Source organism: Helianthus annuus, chromosome 3 (genome assembly GCF_002127325.2).
Source record: "Helianthus annuus cultivar XRQ/B chromosome 3, HanXRQr2.0-SUNRISE, whole genome shotgun sequence".
Lineage (NCBI taxonomy): Eukaryota > Viridiplantae > Streptophyta > Magnoliopsida > Asterales > Asteraceae > Helianthus > Helianthus annuus.
In genome coordinates this window covers 125,148,148-125,164,188 of record NC_035435.2, presented here as the reverse complement: position 1 = coordinate 125,164,188, position 16,041 = coordinate 125,148,148, and the positions used below count along the sequence as shown (strand labels likewise).

General features: G+C 33.1%; 1 long non-coding RNA gene across 1 annotated transcript; it reads left to right on the top strand.

Annotated features, from left to right (window-relative positions):
- The first annotated feature begins 2,189 nt into the window (after positions 1 to 2,189).
- LOC110905307 lies at positions 2,190 to 3,524 on the top strand. Its single transcript, XR_002573015.1, has 3 exons — positions 2,190 to 2,240; positions 2,686 to 2,739; positions 3,259 to 3,524. It is a non-coding gene; the product is annotated as an uncharacterized LOC110905307 (long non-coding RNA).
- The last annotated feature ends 12,517 nt before the right edge of the window (positions 3,525 to 16,041 follow it).

Genomic DNA, 16,041 nt, shown 5'->3' with positions numbered 1-16,041 from the left:
ATACTTTGACGCATAATTCTTCCTTATTTTATCAAAACAGGAACGAAGTTGTTAAGTTGGGGTGAAACCCAAACCATGACCACTTGTTCCGATCTCTATTTTTGGTTTTACAAAAACTCTCACCAAAGTCTCGATGGATTCCAATGACTCGAGTGCTTGAATAGCCGAAAAGATGGGTGCCATTCACCGCATGTCGGTGATAGAGCATAGTCTATTAGGTCAATAAGGACTTTTGAGTACATCCTTGTGAATAGTCGAATCACTTTGGGTAGTCAACGTCCATCAAACCTAGGACACTCTATTATTCGATTTCAACCTCGCAATTGCTGATTTTATGTGTTTCGATTCTGAGCCGCAACTGCCGACTCTGATAATTTGCCATTTTATGTAGATTTTATGCGTTTTTATGCGAATTTACCTGCTTATGTGTTTTCGATTTTTGGTGTTTTATTCGCTTTTTGCTCTTCGCTTACCGACACCCACGACTCGCACTGCACATCTATCTCAACACGCTAACAAATAGTTGCTACTGTGGATAATCGCATGCTATACTACTCGCTGTGTACTCGCAAATCGCAATCGCTATCCTCGAACAAGCGCGAACTTTGAATGATAGGTTTCTGTATTCTGACTGCCTCTATGTGCTTCTATGTGCTTTTATGTGTCCTATGTGCCATACGTGCTTATATGAATCTGTGTTCATGTGCCTATGTGTTTATGTACGTAATTGTGTTCCTGAGCTTTAGTAGCAGTAGGCGTGTACGGTGAGATAAGATTATATTGTGTCTAAATCCTATGGCGATATCTATTGCAGACAATGTCGTCATCTGGATCCCGTCACTCCCGAACTGCCTGCCAAAACCAGAAAGACAAACGCCTTGCTGCTCTCGTCGCTAAGCAAATGGCGAAGGTTGTTCCTCAGATCGTGACTGAACTATACGAGAATGTGAGCAAATCGTCTGAAGAGTCCAGGACTGAAACCCCTAAAGCTGCTTTCAGCTTCAAGCAGTTTAAAGCTTGCGGACCGAAAGAATTCACTGGTGAAGATGGCCCAACGACTTTGTTCCAATGGTTTGATTCGATCGAGGTCACCCTGCGCCAGAGTGGCTATCCTGACAATCTCTGCACTCTGAATGCTACCGGCGTCTTCCAGTCCCGCGCTTTAGACTGGTGGACAGCCGAGAGAAACAAACGCGGAAATGATGCAGCTTATGGTCTGACACGAGATGAGTTGAAGAACGTCATGTTGGAAGAGTTTTGCCCTCCCCATGAGCGCCAAAAGTTGGAGGACGGATTTTGGCACATAAAGCAGAAGGATGGTGACAATGCTGCTTTAACTGCTCGCTTCAAGCAGCTCAGCATAATCTGTCCTGATCAAGTCAAGACTGCTGATATGATGATCAAGAAGTATATCCGAGCTCTGCCGGATTGTGTTGCAGATTTTGTGCATGCTTCAAAGCTAACAACAATCGAGGAAACTTACCTGCTTGCCGCCGAGATCAACGACAAGCGATTCAAAGTTGGGTTTTGGGGTAAAGCTTCAAAGAACCTGCATCAAGCTACAACCGCCGAAACCGCCACCGCCCCTCAGTCTTCAAAAGCCTCTCGTCGCAAGAGGAAGAACAACAGCAACTCCAGCAACAAGAACTGTGTTGTCACTACCGTTGCCCCGCTCCAAGCTGTCCCAGCTCAGTAGCAACCTCAACACCGATCAGCTGCAGCACCAGTTACTCAAGCACCGCCTGCAAAGCGTGCTTACACTGGTCCTCACCCTGCTTGCCCGACATGTACCTATCATCACCCAGTGGGTATCGCCTGAAGATTTTGTGTGCATTGCAACATGTACGGCTACTTCACCGCCAACTGCCGTACAGGTCCTCGACAAGCACCAACTCCAGCTACTGCTCATCAAGCTCTACTTCCCGCTCCTATGTAACACCCCAAAAATGTTTATTAGACATAAGTTAAATTATAAATAATAATGGGGTGAAGTTTAAAACTAAATAAGTAAAGGAACTTGAGGGACTAAAGTTGTAACATATCAAAATTTAAGTTAATTAAATTAAAAAGAGTTAAAAACCCACAAACACTCTGTGCGTGGGTTCTGGTCGATCGAACAGAAGAGCAAGACAAGGGTTGAAACCCTAGCATCAAGAAATCAAGCAATTTAAATTGAATCAAAGGAAAAATTCAATGCATGATCCCCTAAACTCGAGTAGCTAACCTCAATTTCCGAAGTGGTAAGTTTAATTTTCTTGAATCATGATTTGTAGGATGAGGGGTTCAACCCCAATCTCGAATTCTTGTGCCTGAATGTGAAAAATCTGAGTTAGGATTACTTTCTAGAACAAGAATCATGTTGATTTTAGGTTAATTGAATGATTTTTAGTAAAACCCACTTTATGAACTTGTGATACGAATAGGATGATTTAAGTGATTTTAGTTATGTGAAACCCTGAAATATGATTATGTTGTAATGCCTGAATCTTAGAAAAATTATGTGAAATAAAAGAAAGGTATGAACCTGGATTGATTTTTATGAGTTATAGGTGAACTAGTAAAAATTCATGATTTGTATGCTTGTAATTGATGTGTGTAAATTGATGACCACCAAGTGTTTGATGAAATGCTTAGAAGAAAAATGTGTATAAATTGGAAGAATAATGAATGAATGTGTTGTTATAGGCGTGAAGGAAGAAGGTTCCAATACTAGGAAATCGGAAAGTTCACAAGATCGAGGTACGTTAATGTACACCCTATTTCTATTATGATATTATATGCATAATAATCTCAATCGAATTGTGTTGTTATGTTAAAATTGTGAGATTTGAATTCTATAATTTTTTGAAAGTAAAAGTAAGATCCGTCATAACGGATTGTGAGGAATGAAGAAGTTATGAAAGATAATGCACCATATCAGGTTCTTTTAGTTGAACCGGGTATGGGAAGTTAAGTATGTAATGTATGAAAGTTTACTCGATCCGCCTTTCTCGGATTGGAGTATGATGTATGAATGTAAAGAATATGTTGTTCGTCATGAACGAATCGAATGGAAGTTATGTAATGTTACTAGTATCCGTTCATAGCGGGTATGTTAAGAAAAGCATGCTTAGTTTCTACTTTGAGGCAAGCATGTAATGAAGCGTTTAACGGTTAGTAAAGTATTTGAATGATGTAATACCGCGAAGTGATGAATCAGTTTATCGTTTAGATGTGTTAGTGATGAAATACTAAATTATTTGTTTATGTTGAATTTAGGTAAATCCTCACTTTAGGCGACTTGGCAATTTGGAGCGAGCTCATGCACACATTATGACCATCAAGCGCTTCCGTTATTTCGTATTAATGTTTTGGGTCAAAATGCTCGTTTTGTATAACCTTGTTAGTCGTTGCACTTTTTAACACTTGATGTTATGGTTTTTAGTCGTGTCTAGTCGAACGGGTTGTAGACTTAATTGTTTTGATGATGGTTAAAACAGGGATATGCTTGTCTTATGGACGGGTCATGCCCAAATTTTCTTTAAAATGGTGCATAAATGATATTAGTAATGTTGCCTTAAATTGCGAAAAGTTGGACGCTTTTAAAAAGTTTATGTTCCTAGTGGTTTTGGTCGTCATTTTTATTAGATGCAAAGACGGGCCTTACACTATTGCAAGAAATGAATGATAAAATCCTCCAGATTCGAGACAATCTGCTGAAAGCTCGGAGTCGTCAAAAAATTTACGCCGATAGACGACGCAAGCCCTTTGAATTTGGCGTTGGCGACCATGTACTCCTAAAGGTATCACCTTGGAAGGGTGTGGTCAGATTCGGCAAGAAAGGGAAACTCGCGCCTCGATACGTTGGACCCTTTAAGATTCTGGAAAGGATCGGAAAATTGGCCTACAGACTCGAACTACCGGAGGAACTTAGCAACGTCCACCCGACTTTCCATGTGTCAAACCTCAGAAAGTGTCTGGCTGAGAATGATTTGTACGTACCACTTGAGGATCTCCAAGTAAACGAAACACTACACTTCGTGGAGAAGCCTGTCGAGATCATGGACCGCCAAACCAAGTAGCTCAGACGCTCGCGCATACCCATTGTGAAAGTCCGATGGGAAGGTAAACGAGGCGCAGAGTTCATTTGGGAACTCGAAAGTGACATGAAGGCGAAGTACCCGCAGTTGTTTGTTACGGCTTCAGCCTAATTTCGGGACGAAATTTCCTTATTGAAAAAAAAATGTGGGTAAAGAATTGAGTACCGATTTCACCAATGTTACCCTTCCACCATATGATAAATTCCTTGCTTTCTAAATGGAGAGTCTTGATCTAAAAAGACCCACCACCAGTTTCCAATTCCTTACAAGGTTCATGTTTGCGCCCACAAGGAGACCTAGGTACTTAAACGGGAAAGTGCCCGTTCTACAATGAAGTAAATTTGCCATCAAGTGAAGTTTAACATTATTCGTACCTACCCCAAACATATTACTTTTTGTGAGGTTTATTTTCAGCCCTGAAACCAAGTAAAAACATCTTAACAACTTTCTCAAGGCTAGCCCGTTTGAGTGCGACCACTCACCCAAGAACACAACATCGTCGGCATAAAGGAGGTGTGAAAGTAACAGACCCCCCTCGGTACATTTTATACCTTTGTAAAGCCCAAGGGAACAAGTCTTCTTCATAAAACCTGACAATGCTTCCATGGCTATCACGAATAGAAAAGGCAAAAGCGGATCACCTTGTCTAAGTCCTCGTCAACATTCAAACTCGTGTGTAGGCGAGTCATTAACCAAAACCGATTGTCGTGCGGACGTAACGATGACCATAATCCATTTCCGCCATCGGTTAGGAAACCCCATTTGCAACATTATCGAATTCAAGAACGCCGAAATTTGACATTGCATGTTTATTATTACATAATTATTACCGATAAGCGTTAAAATTCGACATTGCATGCTTATTATTATATTTGGTGTTTCACACTTAGACCCCAATTTACACATGGTGTTTTATCTTAGTGTCAATTTGTACATGATGTTCTTACACCTGGGATGTCCGTGCGATGCGACGGGGAACATATAAAAAGTTATGGTCGTTTTTACATAATATGTATATTTTTTAAATAAAAAAACAATACCATTCTCAAATTTAAATAAAAAATGTCTGTTTTTATGGTGTAATTATAATTATAATTATATTATATTATATTATAAATTATAAATAATATAAAAGAACAACTCAAAAATCACTATCGTTCTACACTGATTTTGGCGTTTTTCTGGATGTAGGTTAGATGTTAGGTTTTATGGTGAAAAACAATTATTCGGCTGTTTTCTTGGGCAAGCCCGTTAACTTCAGAATATAAATCATTGGACAAGAATGCAAAATCAATTCTTTTTGTCTTCTAATCCATTGATTCTATTGTTATTTCCCACTTAAACATGTGTTGTCAAATTGCCGATATTATATATATCTTCCTATACTAATAAATAAAAATCTTTTTATACACGTGTCACTCTCTACTCTCTATACGTCCTCCCTTTTAATAATAGTATTACATATTAATTTTTATACAGAAAATATAATATAATATTAATTAATATAGTTAGAGATAAACGTATACATTCAAATTTAATTAATAATTATCTATAACAAATATAAATGTATCAAATAATATAATAAGTATAATATTATTTAATATATTTAGAGATCAAACGTATAATTTCAAATTTAATTAATAGTAAATTACTTTTTAAGTCCCTATGTTTTAGTGGTTTTAACCATTTGAATCCAAAATCAAAAAGTTTAACGTCCTGAGTTTCTAACCGCTCATTCACACCCTCAGAAAACCTTTTGTAAGGCCAAGTTCTCTAAGTTCTCACAACTTGTCGAAATTTTCATTTTACCCTAACCATATATATTTGTTAAGATAAAATATATTATTCGGATATAAACAATAATTACTAATAAAGTATCAAATCACATGTACAAGTACTTATAGTATATAACTTAGAAGACCAAAATTACAAAAGGATTATCTAAATAAAGTACCAAATTATCTTTAAAACGAACACTAAATGGTTTTTAAAAGACATATTTTTTTGCTATTAAGTATATAACATTATATTTACTTAAGCCGTCTAATACACATGTTCAATATTTTCTTCCAATTTTAAATTTATGTTACTATCGATATGTTTTCATCTTAAAAAATGGTCCAACTTCCTAATAACATTGAGTTTTAAATATTTATACAATATAAATTTGCAACTATTTTGTGCATTAGGAGTTGTACTCCTAGCTTAGGGTGAGTTTCAAAATTTTTTTTTGATTTTTCACTTTTAACCCAAGTATTTTCATATTTTGTATTTTTACCCTTTTTAATTTTTTTTACTTTTAACACAAAATTTTTCATCTTTTGTAATTTAACCCAACACTTTATTATATACAATTTTGGTCCCTCATACTTTGTATCTTTCGCAAGTTTTTCGTTTTACGTTTCGTTCTAAATTTTGCGAGTTAACACGTCGTAGCGTGCATGTGAGGTTCAACGTTTTTTGCTCTATTTTTTCGAATTTCATAGGCCCGTCGCAACGTGTCCATTTTCCCCTTTTGACAAGTTCGCCGTAACGGGCGGGTCCTTGATCGACTAAGTTATTATTTTCTACGTTTTACGTTTCTGTTTAATTACTTCGCATTAACACACTGTAACCGGTGTGCGTGGTTCAACGATTTGAAGTCTGCTTTTCGTTCGGTGTAATTTTTTCCATTTTATCTATTTTATTTTTACGAGTTTTTTCCGATGTTGGGAGTCGATGCCGGTGTGGCATTGGTGCTACTTGACATGGTTTTACAAACGTTTTTAACCTATTAAATTTTTTACTAATATTTTGTTTTGGTTTACCCTTATACTTTCTTTACTTAAAAACTATTTTTTTACATGCATATTTTATGTACGGGTAGGTATAAATATGATTTGTTATACATTTCGACCTAAACTTTTTTTGTAAACAACTCAAGGTCAAATATAATACGTTTTCGTTTAAATAAACCATTTTTACGTGCATATTTTTATGTACGTTTCGGTATAATTTTAAGTTCTATGTTTCGACGTAAACTTTTTTGGGAAATGATTCAGGTCAAATATAATATGTTTATGTGTTTATTTATGTATGTTTCGTAAAGTTTGTTTCGAACCGAGTAGAGTCAAAGTATGGTTTCTTTTTTTCCCTTTAATTTTATCCGAAAACTCTAATTAATCCCTTTCGATTACATGTGTCAAATTTTCCTTTATACCTGTTACGTTTTTTATGTATGAGTTGGGTCACACATAATACGTTATGATTGTTCGATATGAATTTGATTTACTTTACGTTTGATCCAATCACAATGCTTATACAAGTTACATTGAGTTCAACTGGGTACGTCGAAATACGTGGTTTCATATGGTTAATGCATCATATAACGTTTGGACTAATCCATTCAATGTTTACGATGTACCCGCGCCGCAACGCGGGCGGGTCTTAATCCTAGTTAAACTTAATTTCAATCATATTACGCAACTAAAGACATTATCATCATGCTAAATAAAGACATTATATAATATTATAAAAATCTTAATTTGAATATTTAAACGTCAACTACTAATTATAAAAGTTGTTGTAGACGCTCAAATTTATAGTTTAAAAAACTTTAGTCCTACTTTCTTAAACGTATACTTTATTTTTAGTATGATTTATTTAATATGTAATCTTTTCTATATAATGATGATATTCGTATCTTGTCTCATGATCTATATATCTAAAAGTAATATTTATATCAAAGTATTTATTATATCATTAATATACATAATAGAATTTAACTACAATTCATTTACCATAACCTCATAACTTATAATTATTTTTAAAAATACTTACAATTTTATGATCATTATTTTTTTTTATTTTTTATTGTTACTTATTTTGAAGACATAATAAAATGGATTGTAGTATCTCAAAAGAGAAGTAAAAACTTAGAAAATTATTTTGAATAGCGAAAATATAATTGTTCTTTTCTTTTAAAATAAGTCATTTCATTAATAAGGATTATATACAGGTTTATAATTTACATTTTTTTTTTGTCATTTAACCCGTGTAATACACGGGGTTATAAGCTAGTTAATTAATCATATAAAAAATAATACACACTTAAATTCTAGCATTATAATTTACAAACTATATTAGATATTTTATTCATTTAATCAACTATTTCTTTTGTAAGCGTGTAGTTTACAGATAAGAATTAGATCATAATAGTTGTAAACTGTAAAAATGGTATCTGAAATTTGTTCATTTTTGCTAATTTAGTCTAAAATCAAAAACTTTTGAATCTGGGTCCTTATAGTTTTAATTTGTTGTCATTTTCATTCAAAATCAAAATCTAGTCAAATTTTTCAGTTAACATCCAGTTTTTTTTTTTTTTTTGTCTTTTTCTTTCCTTTTAATGAAGGGCAAAATGGTTTTTTAACGTTTTATTATAACAAATTAAAAAATCTGACCATTTTGCACTTCATGAAAAGGGAGAAAAAAGACAAAAAAAAGCCGGATATGGATATTAACTGAAAAATCTGACTAGATTTTGCTTTTGGATGAAAATGGCAACAAAAATGAAACCACAGGGACCCAGATTCAAAATGTTTAAGTTTTGGACTAAACTGATAAAAGTTACCAAACCTCAGGGACCATTTTGGCAGTTTACTCTATAGTTTAATTTTATAGTTTAATATATTATCTGATACGATCCGGTACCGGTATTCGTTTTATGATTTAAGTCGATGTAAAACACATGCCAATATTTTCTTTGGTATCTCTCTTTAAGTTGCTATAACGAGTACTTGTATTGGTATTGTACCAATACTGTAACAAACCAATCCGACACCGATCGAATGTTCACTGCAATGCGCGTAATATCTTACTAATTTTTTTAAATATTAACGTATAAAAAGTTATCATCGTTTAAAAATTATGAGTGAAAATTGATTTAAAATTCAACAATATGTTTTAAGTTTTACTGTATGTTTCAAAAGGTTTAATTACTCAAACTTTTACAATTATGTAAATTTACCTTTTCATGATCCTTTTATATCTAATTATCTAGTATAATATAGTTTAGGTAACACAAACATGAAAAACAACCTTCTCAAGCTAGTTTCATGTCTTGAAGTTAACATTCAATGGCTATACAGGGGATAAGCAACTTAGATTAGTAGTGGTAGATTCACTCCAATTTTGCAAAACTCTCTTTGAATTTCAACCTATTCTTAAGCGGAGGGATGTAAATAGCTACCGGCTAGATGTAATATTTTTATATGAAGAGCGGATATGAGCCATATTGCAATTGTGAAAGCCTTGAAGAAAAGGAACGTTCATATAGAAGATTCTACTTACTTGTGTAGAGATGGTGAAGATTCGGTTCACCACATCTTTACTACGTGCTTTGTTGCTTCTGTGGTTTAGGCTCATATAAGTATGTGGTGCAAGATCACTAATCTGTTTTTCTTTGCTTTCAAGGATATTTTAGAGATACACGATTATGTTGGCTTAAAAGATGCTGATTAGGAGGTGTTTAAAGGGATTCTTAGGATCGGTTGCTGGAGTATTTGGAGGGCCAGGAATGAGGCACGATTTAACAACAAAGAGGTAAAGATCGAAGAAATTATTAGCGAAATAAAGGCAGTAGGTTACCTTTGGTTTAAGAATAGGTTGAAATTCAAAGAGATCTCTTGACAAAATTAATGTAAATTTGTAATTATGTAAGTTGTGGTTGTTCAGCGTCTCGGTTTGAGGTTGCCTTTTTCTAATGAAATTTACATTTAAAAAAAACAATTCATTGATTAGAGCCGATCTGTATTGAAGAATAATAATTATAAACTTTTATAATTTCACATGACATCATGACTTCATCTTGGGGTAATAGTAATCGGTTTTAAAAATTTTACTAGGCACATTTTGGGGGTGATGATCCTCCCGGTTTTTACCCAGCAACCATTATTCTTGATTGTGAACGGGTTACATTGTTAAACCGTGCATGTTAAAAGGGCTAATGTGTTGAATTGAACCAGAAAATATTTTTAAATTGGCTAGTAGATTGATTTGGTTTTTTCTTAAGTCCTCTTAGATATTTTGCTTCTCTCGTTAGGCCACCAACCCCAATGGTGACTAGAAGATTTGGTTTGATTTGCTTTTGCTTGGTAAGGATTAAATTAGGAGAGTGATTACCTTATTAGATTAGAAGTCTTGTAGGTTAAGTTAACTTGGTTAGCAAGGGTTGTACTTGGTATTATAATAAGGTTTAAGGGTCATTGTAAAGTGTACGTGGTTTGGTTTCTTTGGTTTTAATAAAACAAAAGAGCCTAACAAAGAATTTAATATCGTGTGTTTGTTGTGATACTTTAAGGGCCTGGGCCAACATAATAGAGTCTGATTGTTATATAAAAAAAAACTAGGTTAGAACCCCGCGTATTATACGGGTTGAATAAATGTAATTTTATATATTAAATAATAAAAAGTTATATCTTTATGAACTTTGTATATTGTACGGGTTAAATAAATGTAATTTTGTATATCAAATAATAAAAAAGTTATATCTTTAAAAACCATGTGTATTACACAGATTAAATAAATGTAATTTTGTATACTAAATACTAAATATGTCGTATCTTTAAAAAACTCGTGTATAATCGGGTTGAATAAATCTACCAAATAATAAAAAATTATATCCTTAAAAACCCCGTATATTACACGTGTTGAATAGATCTAAAAAAGAGTTTTATCTTAAAAACCATGTGTATTACACAGATTAAATAAATGTAATTTTGTATATTAAATACTAAAAACGTCGTATCTTTAAGAAACCCGTGTATAGTCGGGTTGAAAAATCTACCAAATAACAAAAAAAATTATATCCTAAATTAATGTAATTTTGTATATTAAATACTAAAAACGTCGTATCTTTAAAAAACTCATGTATAGTCGGGTTGAAAAATCTACAAAATTGTAAAAAAAATTATATCCTTAAAAACCTCGCGTTTTACACAAGTTGAATAAATATAATTTTGTATACCAAATAATAAAAAAGTTATATTTTTAATAAATTAGGATAACATTTAATATTAATTTATTATTTATATATTTAATATAAGATAAGTAGATAAGAAAGGTATTTGTTTTAAAAATATACTAAATTAACAATTTAGATATGAGGATAATATTTTATTAAAGTTTGATAGGATTTAATATTAATTTATTATTTATTTAGTTAATATAAAATAAATATAGATTTGAGGATACCTTTAATGAATGACACGTGTTCAAAAGTTGATTTCTTTTATTATAGTAGTTAGATTGGGTCATATATATAAAGGATGAGTTAAAATGAGAATCACCTTAAGTTGTGAGAACTGTGATACCTAGGCTATCCAAAAGATTTTTCCAAATTTTTTTTCTCAAAAGTCATAAAATAATCACTTGTTTCAGCAATATAAATAAAAAAAATGTCGTATACCCACATTTACATGAGGCGTAAAAAATATATTTATCTTCGTACAAAATTTACACCAGTGCGTAAAAAAACTTGGATCAGTCAAAACTACCGACTCGACAATTTTTTTTTTTACATTTTTTCTTACAGATGTGTTTATAATATTTTCATCTACATTTGTGCAAAAAAAATTTGGCCCAACTCGCGCGGGAAGAAAAAGTTCTCACGGTTCTCACAACTCGTGGTGGTTCTCATTTGAACCGAGCCCAATATATATATATATATATATATATATATATATATATATATAGGGTTAGGTTCATTAGTGTACAACCCCCTTGATTGGGAACACTAGTAAAGTAATCCTAGCCCTTGATTATCAATACACAAGTATAAATCAATGGTCAGGATTGATGATGAAAATACACTAGTATATTTTACGATTTTATAATGTAAATCAATGGTAAGGATTTGTTCACTCAGTTCACATATACACTAGTGTTCACTCTCGAACCTCACCCTATACACACACACACACATATATAGGCCAGTTAACATACAATTGGGCTTATCGTACGAGCGTACGCGAGGCTTTTCCAACGTGCGATCTCGTGTTTACTCCATTCGAATTGATCATCTACACACCCCCATGCGAAAATACTATGTCCATGTGATTTCATTGCATACGTACAACATGTGATTTTTCAAAAGTTCCATACACTACTATGTCCCTGCGATTTCATTGCATACGTACAACATGTGATTTTGCAAATTGCATACACGCACCTTTTTTATAATATGCGAATTCACGTCGCTTACGCTCGTACGGTAAGCCCTATTGTACGTTACACTTGCATTTTCTGTGGTTTACGTACATGTGTTTAAATTTTAAAATCGTCGAAATATGTTCATTATTAAATTTAAGGATTACATTTTATAAAATTCTTTTTAATATAACTTTATTCAAGAAATATTTTATTTATTTATGTTTTTTTTTTCAAAAATATTATTACCATTATTAGTTTAATTCAGAATAATATAAATAATGATGATAACAACATCATATTTTAAAGATTTTTCTTTAGAGAACATATGTATACAAAAATTTTCTAATGTATTAATTATCATAAATATTGAATTTGCACATAATTTCTAAATATTACGTAATTTATCAAATTTAATATTTAATAATACGATAAATAATTATAAAGTGATTTACAAAGTATTTCAAATTATTGTATTTAAGTAATACTGAAATATTATATTTTAACAAAATATATGTGTTATCAAAACTTTGCTAAATACACATCTTTTAATTAAGTAAAATATTTTTCTTTTAGTGAATAATATTTTATATTATGATATTTTAGTGATATTATATCTGAATTACATTTATTTTATATTAATATTAAAATATTAATATTAACGTTGTATTACTACTATGAAATTCATTATGTTTCCACATATACATATGGATATAATAGATACATAAAATATCACGAATTTTGCTAAGACATGATATTATTAATATATATATCATTTATATATATATATATATATATATTATAGCATAAGTATAAAATACAAATATGGGTAACACCTATTGGGAATTTAAGATTCGTTAAATGCATAAAAATCATAATAAACACATTAAGATTTTTATGTTCACAGGGTAACACATAAGATATTAATTTCCTAACATAAATGGTTAAGGGTTTAGGTATTGGAAGAACACCTAGAGGGCTTAAACCAGTGGCATAGCTCTGATACCACCTTCTGTCACAACCGCCGTCCCCTAACAAACCAGGAACAGGCGTCCGTGAGCCAGTTTCAGTGGTATCGGTGTTTATCAATTTGGCCGCGGAAATTTCATCAAGACCGTAGTTAGGAAATATTTTTATCAGAGTTAAACACCAAAAATATTTACATTAAATAAATGGGATAAACCCAGGTTTCTTTGATAATACATTTATAAGTGTGACTAAACCCGATTTTCATTTTGATACATCTATAGAGAATGATCCCAATTATTGAAAACAATTCTCATTTTTAATTAGGTAACTTTTATTGCCACTTTTCTAAGCCTTCAGTGCTCTTCAGCTGGCTTTTATTGGCTTCACACTAAGTTACCTGAAACACGTGTTTAAAACATTTTATCAGCAGTAAATACTGATGAGTGAATCCCAGTTTAATTAAGTTTAAGTAAAAAGTCACAGTGTACAGTTTTGAGGGCGCATCCGCAATTACATTTGTTTCCAAGATATAACAATTAACATAGTGGTACTGTCATACTCAACTTGTGGAAATGTTACTCCTTGACCAGGTGGTAACAAATTTTGTATACAAAACCCCAATATACCCACTATAATTGTGTTCTTACAAATACTCAATAACTGTTATTCGCATGGAAAAGTATTTAAGGTTTTGTAAAAACATTTAACAAAAAGAGGATTACTCACATTGCTATTATAGGTCTTTCCTTTGTGACTTCCAGGTTATAATCTAGTTAAATAAACAATGCACACGTGTTAGTATAATAACCCATTTTAACATTAGTAATACCCTCCCCGAGGCGGCATTCCAACGACTACGTCGGGCAGAACCACGACAGCCGTTACGGAACCCTAGATCAATCGGGCAGAGTATCTAATACGTATCCAGAGGTTATGATACTTACAACGAGGCAGAGTTTCGCTAATTAGGGGGGTATTATACTCGAGTATAATGCCCACTATTTAATTTTGAGAGAAAGAAAGAAAGATTTGGACGAAACATACTGAAGGCTGATGCCCTCCTTATATAGGGCCTGATCTGGGTTTTCTCGCGGCCCGCGTAAGAGTAGCCAAGGGGCTACGCGGCCCGCGTCAATGCTGGTCAACGCGATAGCTTGGCTGGGTCATCGAGTAGGCTTGCCGTGTATTGGGCCACGTGGCGGCCCAGGGTTCAGCCACCTTTCACCCTCTCGCGGCCCGCGTAAGGTTAAGGTGTGGCTTACGCGGCCCGCCTTAACTTAAAATTTTGATTTTTATTTATTTTTAATACTATTTAAGGTATTCGGGGCCCGTTTTCATGTATGGGGTGTTTTTAGGGACATATAGGGGTATTCTAAATATATTAGGGGTGCCAGAATTATTTTTGGAGGGTTGATATATCCATACGTTACGGGGCCCTACGTCAGTCGGACAGAGTATCAATGATTAAGGGTTAAAATACTTAAAACGGGGTAGGGTTTTATTATTTATTAAATAAATAATAACTAATATTTTTAGAGAGAGAGATGCGACAGACAGACAAAAGAAGTTGAGCATTTGAAAGTGTAAGTGTAGGCTTCTATTTATATCAACTTCACACTCCTTAGAGTGTAAGGAAAGTGTAGACATCATGCACACACGTCCACATCTCCTGTGTGAGTGTACACATCATGCACACACGTCCACATCTCATGCACACACGTCCACTTTTTTTAATTCAAATACTTTGATTATTTTATTATTTTACTTCAACTGTACATATTAAGTTTTGTTTTTATTTTGATTATTATTATACTATTTTATTTCAATTGTATGCCTACTTTATGTAAAGTAGTTTTTGCCACGCCCGCGTTGCGGGGCAATAGGCTGAACATTTCTCTCTCATAACATGTATGTCTGCACAGAGAGTAAAATCGTAATTATATTTTGAACTGGAGGCGAAATCATAATTTTAAACTGAGAGCAAAATCATAATTTTAAGCTAGGGGGAAAACATACTTTTATTTTGAACTGTGGGAAAAAACATAATTTTGAGCTGATGGTAGAATCATAATTTTGAGCTAGAGGAGAAAACAACATTTTATTTTGAGCTGGGGACAAGAACGTAATTTTAAACGGAGGGCGAAACGTAATTTTAAACTGGGAACAAAATTAAAAATGAGTTTTTGAACCGAGGGCAAAAGCGTAATTTTGAGATAGGGGCAAAATTATAATTTTATTTTGAGCTGCGGAAAACGTAATTTTAAACGAAAGACGAATGTGTAATTTTAAACTGGGAAGAAAACTAAAATAAAAATAGGTTGGTCTAATAGGGAAGTGTCAGGCAAACGTAATTTTGAGCTAGAGGAAAAAACAACATTTTATTTTGAACTGGGGGCAAAAACGTAATTTTAAACGGAGGGCGAAACCGTAATTTTAAACTGGGAACAAAATAAAAAATGAGTTTTTGAACCGGGAGCAAAAGCGTAACTTTGAGCTAGTGGCAAAATTATAAATTTATTTTGAGAATTTATTTTGAGCTGGGGGCAAAAACATAATTTTAAATGAAGAATGAAAGCGTAATTTTTTATTGGAAATAAAATTAAATAAAAACATAAAAATAGGTTGGTTTAATAGGGAAGTATCAGGCAAACGTAATTTTGAGCTAGAGGAAAAAACAACATTTTATTTTGTATTGGGGGCAAAAACGTAATTTTAAACGGAGGGCGAAACCGTAATTTTAAATTGGGAACAAAATTAAAAATGAGTTTTTGAACCGGGAGCAGAAGCGTAACTTTGAGCTAGTGGCAAA